The sequence below is a fragment of the Canis lupus genome, chromosome 17, assembly GCF_003254725.2.
Source record: "Canis lupus dingo isolate Sandy chromosome 17, ASM325472v2, whole genome shotgun sequence".
Taxonomy (NCBI): Eukaryota; Metazoa; Chordata; class Mammalia; order Carnivora; family Canidae; genus Canis; species Canis lupus.
The window spans coordinates 15272186-15281597 of NC_064259.1; positions in this window are offsets into that span (position 1 = coordinate 15272186).

Sequence of the window (9412 nt, forward strand, 5' to 3'; positions counted from 1 at the left end):
TTTTCTACTGCACAAAAAAGAAATTTGGGGTGGTGGTGGGGTTTGATGAAGTCTTTAAAAAATCACCAGTTTAGTGGTTCCACATTATATTTGCCCCCAAATCAATGAGTATTTCTTTGGGCAGACTAGGAAGAGGAGGGACCCATCTGGAGGCACCCTTGGCAGGGTCCTCATTCTGATTTGTGTTCTTAACATGGCTTATTGAATATGTTTAATATCCTCCCTGGTGAACCACTAACTGCCTTGAATGTGTTTCTTCCTTTTGCCACTAAAAGAAAAGCAGGTTCCAGGAAGGCAGGGCCAGTGTCTCGTTCTTCCCATGGGCACCCCAACTTCATTATGGGAGAAATGCACACTTGTCGCCACTGGGGCGGCAAGGGGCAAGAGGCCGGCCCTGTGGGGAGAGTGTGGGACCCTGGGCACGGGCTGGCCTTCACTGCAGTAGGCGCCCGATGTGGCTCAGGCCTAGGCAGCCTCACGCAAGTCGGCATCTATCAACCCTTAAAATGCGCTTAGCCTTCCACTCAGGAACTCTGCCTCAGTGCGTTTACTCTTCCTAAGTGTTTCCACCAGTGTCCAAACACGCATGTCTGAATGTGCACCAGCAAAGAAAAAGTGAAATAATTGTGAATATTCCCACACCTTGGAAAACTATACAACACTTTTTATTTTTTTAAAGATGTTATTTATTTGAAAGAGACAACACAAGCAGGGGGGGTGGCAGAGGGAGAAGCAGACTCCCCGCTGAGTGGGGGGAGCCCTGGGATCAGGACATGGGCCTAAGGCAGCCGCTTAACCGACTGAGCGCCCCAAGCGCCCCATACAACACTTTTTAAAATAAAGCAGGTGTTTTAAGTCCTGACATGCAACACTTTTCAAAGCTATTTTTAGGTGAAAAAGCAAGTTAAAAACTGATCTCTAGGGACGCCTCGGTGGCTCAGCGGTTGAGCATCTGCCTTTAGCCCAGGTCACGATCCTGAAGACCCAGGATCAAGTCCCACATTGCACTCCCTGCATGGAGCCTGCTTCTCCCTCTGCCTGTGTCTCTGCCTCTCTCTCTCTCTCTCTCTCTCTCTGTGTCTCTCATGAGTAAATAAATAAAATCTCAAAAAAAAAAGTGATCTCTATATAGTATGGCCACAGTTTTTTTAAAAACAAAAACGTGTGTAACGTACATAGACTATATATATGGAGGTAAAAAATTTTTCCTCTGCCGGTGGGGGTGGGGAGCGGACAGGATGGAGACAGTGTAGGAGAATTTTTAAGTTTACTTATTATTAAGTTGTTTAATGAGAATATACATATGTATACACACACACGTATATAACTTGTTTAACTCTTTAAATTAGAAGCTGTTTATTAAAGCAGTGGACGTGCTCTCAACCTCAACTAATAGCTTCCCCTCGACCAGCTAGAATAACAGAACATTTATTGTGTGTACCGTACCTGCATTACTCATGGTGCAACCAAGAGCGCCACACAACTGGAACTTAAGGCCCTCCCACCTCTCAGCTCTGCCATCTGGTGTGGCTCCACATTTGGGAAGGTGTCAAGATGACTGCAGCATTTCCAGCCATCTCAGCTAACACACCCTTGTCCAGAAATGATGAATGGCTTTCTTGGGAGTGAGGAAATAGTTCCCTGAAGTGCCCCCCCACTGACACACACACACACACACACACACACACACACACACACACACACGTTCCTTTTCCCACCTCACTGGCCAGAATGGGATCAGCTCCCACATGAAGCCATCACTGGCGAGCAAAGCTTGAGTATCAGTATGGGTGCAGATTAACCTTCCAAGAGCTTGGACTTGGGAGAGCCAATGTCAAGGACTTCCCAAAGAATATCAGATGCATGTAAGTGTATTTGTAGTCAAGATGGGAGAAAACACAACTTTTTTCATAACAACTTCTTCTCGTCATGAAACACTTAAAAATAACCAAGCGATTGTTTTATTTTGAGCCATTTCAAACATGAAGAATGATGTTCTTCAAAAAATTAAAAACAACTACCATATGATCTAGCAATTCCACTTCTGGGTATATATGCAGAAGAATTAAAACTAGGGACTCAAATAGATATTTGTACACATATATTCGTAGCAGCATTATTCACAATAGCCAAAAGGTGGAAGCAACCCAAGTATCCACTGACATGAGTAGATAAAATGTGGCATATACATAAAATGGAATGTTATTCAGCCCTAAAAATGAAGGAAATTCTTTTTTTTATTTTTAAGATTTTATTTATTTGAGAGAGAGAATGAGAGTGAGCTCGAGCCAGAGAGGAGGCACAGAGGGAGAGGGAGAAGCAGGCTCTCCGCTGAGCAAGGAGCCTGACATGAGGCTCGATCCCAGAGCCCTGAGATCAAGACCTGAGCTGAAGGCAGATGCTTAGCCGACTGAGCCCCCATACACACACCCTAAAACAAAGGAAATTCTGATTCATGTTACAACATTGAAGAACCTTGAGGACTTGATGCTAAGTGAAATAAACCAGTCACAAAAGGACAGATATTGTGTGATCCCATTTATTTGAAGTTTCCGAGGTAGTCAAATTTATAGAGATAGAAAATGGAACAGTGGTTGTTACCAGGGTTCGAAGGGAGGAGGGAATAGAACATTATAGTTTAGCAGGTATGGAGTTTTAGTGTGGGAAGGATGATGGTGGTGATGGTTGCACAACGTGAATGCACTTAATGCCACTGAACTGTGCATTCAAAAGTGTTAAAATGGTATATTTTACGATAAAAAAGAATGCAGAAAAACCTCCACCTCAATTGCAATACCCCCCAAATAATAATATAATGAACACCTTATGCAACTACTACTCAGTTTATCTAATCTTAACATTATCTTTTTTTCATTACTTTTGTATGAAATGAAATCTTAGAGTCAGTTGAGTCCTCTCAATTTATGTTTTGAGATTTATCCATGTTGATACATGTGGCTCTGGGTCACTTACCTCAATTTCTGTCTTATCATTTACTGTATGCACATACCCCAGTTTGTTTATCCATGGACATTTGGTTGTTCCCAGTTTTTCAATATTATATACAATGTTGCAGTCAGTTCTTGTACCTTTCTCCTTGAGTGTGTGGGAGACTTTCTCTAAAAGTGGATACAGCTGGGTTTTAGGTCCAACTATAGTCAGCTTTTTAGGAATTGCTCTAATTTCTCTTAAACGAATTGCTCTCCAAAAGGGTCCCTAGCAATTTATACTCTCAGCAGCAGTTATGAGAGTTCCCATTTTTCTACATCCTCTATATAACTTGGCATTTATTGGACATTTTCTATTTCGCCAGTCTGATGCAAGTAAAGTATCTCATTGTCAGGTGATTTTGAATGGCCCTGCTGTTACGAAAGGTTTTGCGGAAGCCTTTTATTGCTGACTGCTTGGGCAGGTACTGCCGGTTGCTCCCCAAATTTGTTTTCTTCTCCCCTTTTCAGTAAAAGAACCCCTACATTTCAACAGGCCTCTTGGCCATTTGCAATAAAGACTATCTTTCCCACCATCCCCGAGAGCTATATGTGGCTGCCTGATGAGGGCTTTGCCAGTGGCACAGGAGCAGAGATGGTGTGCATAGATCTAGGAATGGGTCAAAGGGAGGAACAGCTTCTTTTCCCTTCCTGTTTTCATTCCTCCTGGCTGGGATGCAGCTATGATGGGTGCAGATGGAGCAGTCCTCTTGGACACGAAGTGAACTTGAGAAGAGACCATGCCTGTCAGAGGACCAGGCTAGCAGGAGCATGGGTCCCCAGCCAGTGAAGGAGCACCCCAGCCCTGACTGCCCATGCAGATGGGTCCACGATGGAGAAACAGACTTCTCGTTTCTTCAGACACTGTTATCCCTCGCCAGGGAATCTAACCCTGACAACACACAGGTCAGTCTGGCCTGCTCGGGACCCAAGAGTGTGGGGAGGACGGCTGTGTGCGGGGAGGCGGGGAGGGGCGGTTCTGAAGGTGCTGCCAGTAAGTGCCTAGGGCGGGAGGGCAGGTGATGCCACAAGCTCCCCAGTCCGGACTGTATTAAATTCTGGAGTTGACTCATGTCACCTAATCACCTCTGTCTCCAAAGAAGTCTTGATGAGAGGTGAATCGTTCAACCCATGGGGCGTTTTCAGAAGCTGAAGCACATAGGGTCCCTCTGCTCTGCTCACGCTGCTGGGACCACTCTCACCTGGTGGCAGGCATGTGGGGTGGGGTGGGGGGGTTGCTCCACAGGAAGCCCTCACCCCCGTCGTCTGCAGAGGCCTGTGCTTGTGTCCATGGTGACACATGAAGAATGAAAGGCTGTGGCAAAGGACGCCTGGGTGGCTCAGTGGTTGAGCGTCTGTCTGCCTTTGGCTCAGGTCGTGCTCCCGGGGTCCTGGGATCCAGTCCCACATCCAACTCCCTACAGGGAGCCTGCTTCTCCCTCTGCCTGTATCTCTGCATCTCTCTCTCTCTCTCACACACAGATAAATAAATAAAATCTTTAAAAAAAGAAAAGAAAAGATAGGCCACGGGAAGGTTTTGTTTCTTTCAAGCAACTTATGTGTTTCTTTTCATGTAACTTATGTGTGTTGTGTTTGCACTGCTGTGCTCAGGCGGCTCTGAAAGGGGGGGTGACTGGGTTATTGCAAGTGTACCCAACAGTCACCTCCCACTTCTCTGTTGCTTCCGCACACCCTGCCTCACCCCCACACCACCTGTCCATTTCTCATGTATAGTTTCACTTGCCATCTAAATTGCCTGGGATATTTGCTAGAATGTTAGCAGGAGAAAAACAGAATAAATATGTCCTTTGTAAATATCTTTGTAATTTACACGTCGTGGGAGTCAGAGTTACTTCCCTAAAGCCTTGCCCTTGGGGGATTGTGTTCATCACCTGATGCTGCCCATCCCGCCGTCCTAGGAAGAGCGGAGGACTCTTTGTCTGGGAAGATAGCTTTTTTGGGGGGGCGGGAGGGGAGGAGGAAGGTGGACTCGTTGTTCATTCATTTGATAAACATGTCCGGAGCTGCTGTGCGGCCCAGCCGCACCCCAGGAGCAGCCTTTGTTGGAGGCTCGGGCAGGAAGCTCTCGGCGGGCAGGTGCCAGCGCCGGCCTCACCCTCTCAGGTGCCTCATACTGATTCATCCCGAGCCACTTCCCGGGGTGGGGCTGCTTGTCTCTGGCCCACCGCAGCCTGTCCCCACTTCCCAGTGACCTGGCCTCTGAGAAGCCGCGGGGCTCTCCCTGACTCAGCCCAGCGTCGGGAGAGGCGCGTGTGCCCCCGTTCTCAGGGAGGGAAGCTGCGCACCCACCTGCCGTCTCAGCCACCTGCACCCATGCCCGGTTTCCTCCTGCACATTCCTAGCACGGCCTCAGCTGTGGGACCTGAGCAAGTATGTCAGCCTCTCTGTGCTTTGATTTGTTCCTCTATGAATTGGGGAAACACTGGTAACTACTCACCCGGGCGTCCCCTCACAGTGTTTGTTTGTTTGTTTTTGTTTTTTTAATAGAGAGACTTCTATTAGCAAATTGCATATAAGAATCCAGATTTCTGATTTTCTAGCAGAATCAGAAGAGCTGCTAACCACCATCCCGTCATGGCAGGGACCAGCTAAAGCCACGACTCTTGAAGTGCATGCATTTCCAGCACATCTGCCACCAACTGGGTCCTGCAGGAGTCCGACTTCCAAGAGCCTCTGCACAGCCATGAAGTGTGTTGGCTCTGGCATGAGACCACGGTTGAACTCTGGCCCTGCCTCCCTGGACAAGTCCTACTTGTCATCAGTAAAAGTCTTATAGAACTAGTCCCTTCCTCACACAGTTGTTGGGGGGAATGGGATCATATATGCAAGGCACTTAACATCTGGGACTTATAAGTCTCCAGTGCTTTCCAGCTATTGCTGTTGTTACTGCTTCTGGTACTAGCTCATGATTTTAGGGTTAAAACTGACCTCTTGGGATGCCTGGGTGGCTCAGTGGTTGAGCATCTGCCTTTGGCTCAGGGCATAATCCCAGGGTTTAGGATCAAATCCCACATCAGGGTCCTTGCGAGGAGCCTGCTTCTCCCTCTGCCTGTGTCTCTGCCTCTCTCTCTCTCTGTCTCTCATGAATAAATAAATAAAATCTTTAAAAAAAAACAAACAAACTGAACTTTTTGGAGACTGGAAAGGAACTTCCTTGATTTGGACAGCCTGATTTTTCCCCAGGTCACAGAACCACACTGTGGGAACATTTTAAAAAATCCCCTCTGCTCCAGGTATTGATCCCTTCCTACCCCCCAACTCTTGGTAAACCCCAATCTTTTTTACCATTTCCATAGTTTTGCCTTTTCCAGAATGTCATGTAGTTGGAATCATACGGTAGGCAGCCTTCTCAGATTGGCTTCTTTCCCTGAGCAATATGCATTTAAGCTTCTTCCATGCCTTTTCATGGTTTGATAACTAATTTCTTTTTATCGCCGAGTAATATTCCATTGCCTGGATGCATCAGTTTGCTTACCCACTCACCTACTGAAGGACGTCTTGGTTGCTTCAACGTCTGGGGAGTTATGAATAAAGCTTCTATAAACATCTGTGTGCAGTCTCTTGTGTGGACCTAAGTTTTTAACTCTTTTGGGTAAATACGTAGGAGCATGATGGTTGGGTCATATGGTAAGACTGCCTTTTAATTTCATAATATGTGAATACAATCACATTGGATTCAACTGGTTTCCATATTGGTTAGGAGTCTTGCATCTATAGGCATGTATGAAAATAGCCCTCTGTTATGGTTTGTGTGCGGTAAAGTTCCGCTTTGTTTACAAGGTTGTTACAGTTTTGTAGAATAACTTGGGAAATTTTCATCATTTTTCCTGCTCTGTAAAATCTATATTAACTAGGAATTAGATGTTCCTTAAAGATTTACAGAACTTGTCCCTTAAACAGTCTGGTCTCATGCCCTTAGATATCCTCGACTACTTTCTTTTTTCTCTTCTTTCTTTCCATCTTCTTTTGGTTTTTGTTTTTTTGGTATCTGCAGCATCTGTAGGTGGATAGTTCAGTAGTAATTCACATTGTTACACAGCAGATCTCCAGAACTTTTTCATCTTGCAAAGCTAAAACTCTATACCCATTAAATAGCGACTCTTCATTTACTCCTACTCCAGTCCCTGGAAACCACTTTTCTGTTTCTGTAATTTAACTATTTTAAATACCCTCATATAAGGGGAATCAGACAGTATGTCTTTTTATGGTTTCACATATCATAATGTCAGGTTTATTCACATTGCAGCTTATGTCAAAACTTCCATTTAAGGGCTGAACGATATTCCATTTTATGTATAGAGCACATTTTGTTTAACTCATCCATCCAGGGCAGCCCTGGTGGTTCAGCGGTTTAGTGCCGCCTTCGGCCCAGGGTGTGATCCTGGAGACCTGGGATTGAGTCCCATGTCGGGCTCGCTGCATGAAGCCTGCTTCTCCCTCTGCCTGTGTCTCTGCCTCTCTCTCTCTCTCTCTCTCTCTCTCTCTGTGTCTCTCATGAAAAAATAAATAAAATCTTAAAAAAAATCATCCATACACTGATGGACATTTGGATTGTTTCTACACTTTGGCTATTGTGGACAATGCTGCTATGAACATGGGAAGGCAAATATTGCTTTGAAATCCTACTTTTTTTTTTAAGATTTATTTATTTATTCATGAGAGACACAGGGTGAGAGAGGGAGGCAGAGACACAGGCAGAGGGAGAAGCAGGCTCCTCACAGGAGCCCGATGCTGGACTCAATCCCAGATCCTGGGATCACGACCTGAGCTGAAGGCACTCTCCCAACCACTGAGCCACCCAGGCGTCCCTGAAATCCTACTTTCTTTTTTTTTTTTTTTAATATTTATTTATTTATGATAGAGAGAGAGAGAGAGAGAGAGAGAGAGGCAGAGACACAAGCAGGCTCCATGCCGGGAGCCAGACGCGGGACTCGATCCTGGGACTCCAGGATCGCGCCCTGGGCCAAAGGCAGGCGCGAAACCGCTGAGCCACCCAGGGATCCCCTGAAATCCTACTTTTAATTCTTTTGAATATATATACCCAGAAGTGGGATTGTTGGATCAGATGGTAATTCTACTTTTAATTTTTTGAGTAACCCCAGAATGGTTTTCAATAGCAGCTGCACCTTTGACATTCCCAATAGTGCACAAGGGTTCCCGTTTCTGCATTTCCTAACCCTTGCTATTTTCTGTTTCCTCATAGTCATGATGAGTGATATCCCACTGTGGTTTTGATTTGCATTTACCTAAAGATTAGTGATGTTGAGCATCTTTTCGAACGCTTGTTGGTCATTTGCATATATCATCTTTGGAGAAATTCACTTCCTTTGCCCTTTTATTTTTTTTATTTTATAGATTTTTATTTATTTATTCATGAGAGACACACAGAGAGAGGCAGAGGCATAAGCAGAGGGAGAAGCAGGCTTCTCAGAGGGAGCCTGATGCTGGACTTGATCCTAGGAGCCTGGCTGGGATCACACCTCGAGCCAAAGGCAGACACTCATCTGCTGAGCCACCCAGGTGTCCCTCCTTTGCCCTTTTAAAATCAGGTTGGGTTTTTTTCTTCTTGTAGTTCTTTATATGTTCTGGATAATAACCCCTTATCTGATACATGATTTGCAAAGATTTCCTCCCATTCTGTGGATTGCCTTTTCATCTGATTATTCCCTTTGAAATGCACAAATGTCTTTAAGTTGAATGTAGTCTCATTTATCTAGTTTTGCTTTGTTGTGCTTTTGGTGTCATATGCAAAAATCTTTGCCAAATCTAAAGCTATGAAGCTTTTGTCATGTTTTCTTCTAGGAGCTTTATAGTTGTAGGACTTTCTTTTTAGGTATTTAATCCATTTTGAGCTAATTTTTGTATTTGGTGTAGAGTAAGAGTCCAACTTCATTCTTTTGCAGGAGGATAGCCTATTTTCCCAACACCATCTCCTTTCCCTATTGAATGGTCTTGACACTCATGTTGAACATCATTTGACCCTTAATGGAAGGGTTCGTTTCTGGATTCTCTATTCATCCTGCTGGTCTATGTCTGTTTTGATGCTGTACCACACATTTTTTATAAAATTTAATAAAAAATTGAGGTATAATTGACATATTAGCTTCAGGTGTATAACATGCATGATTCAGTATTTGTATCTATTGCAAAATGATCACAATGTATAGTTAACATCCAAATGGTTTTGATTACTGTAGGTTTGTAGTAAGTTCTGACATCAGGCAATGTGAGACCTTGCTTCAACTTCATTCCTTTGACTAGCTTCTTCCTTTGTTTTATAGTTATTAGTCTATTTATATTTTGTATTATTCTTTTATTTCTGGAGTTTACTTCCCTAGAAAATTTGATTTTTAACTTATAAGTAGACTTTAAAAAAAATATTTACTTGAGAGAAAGAGAGAGAT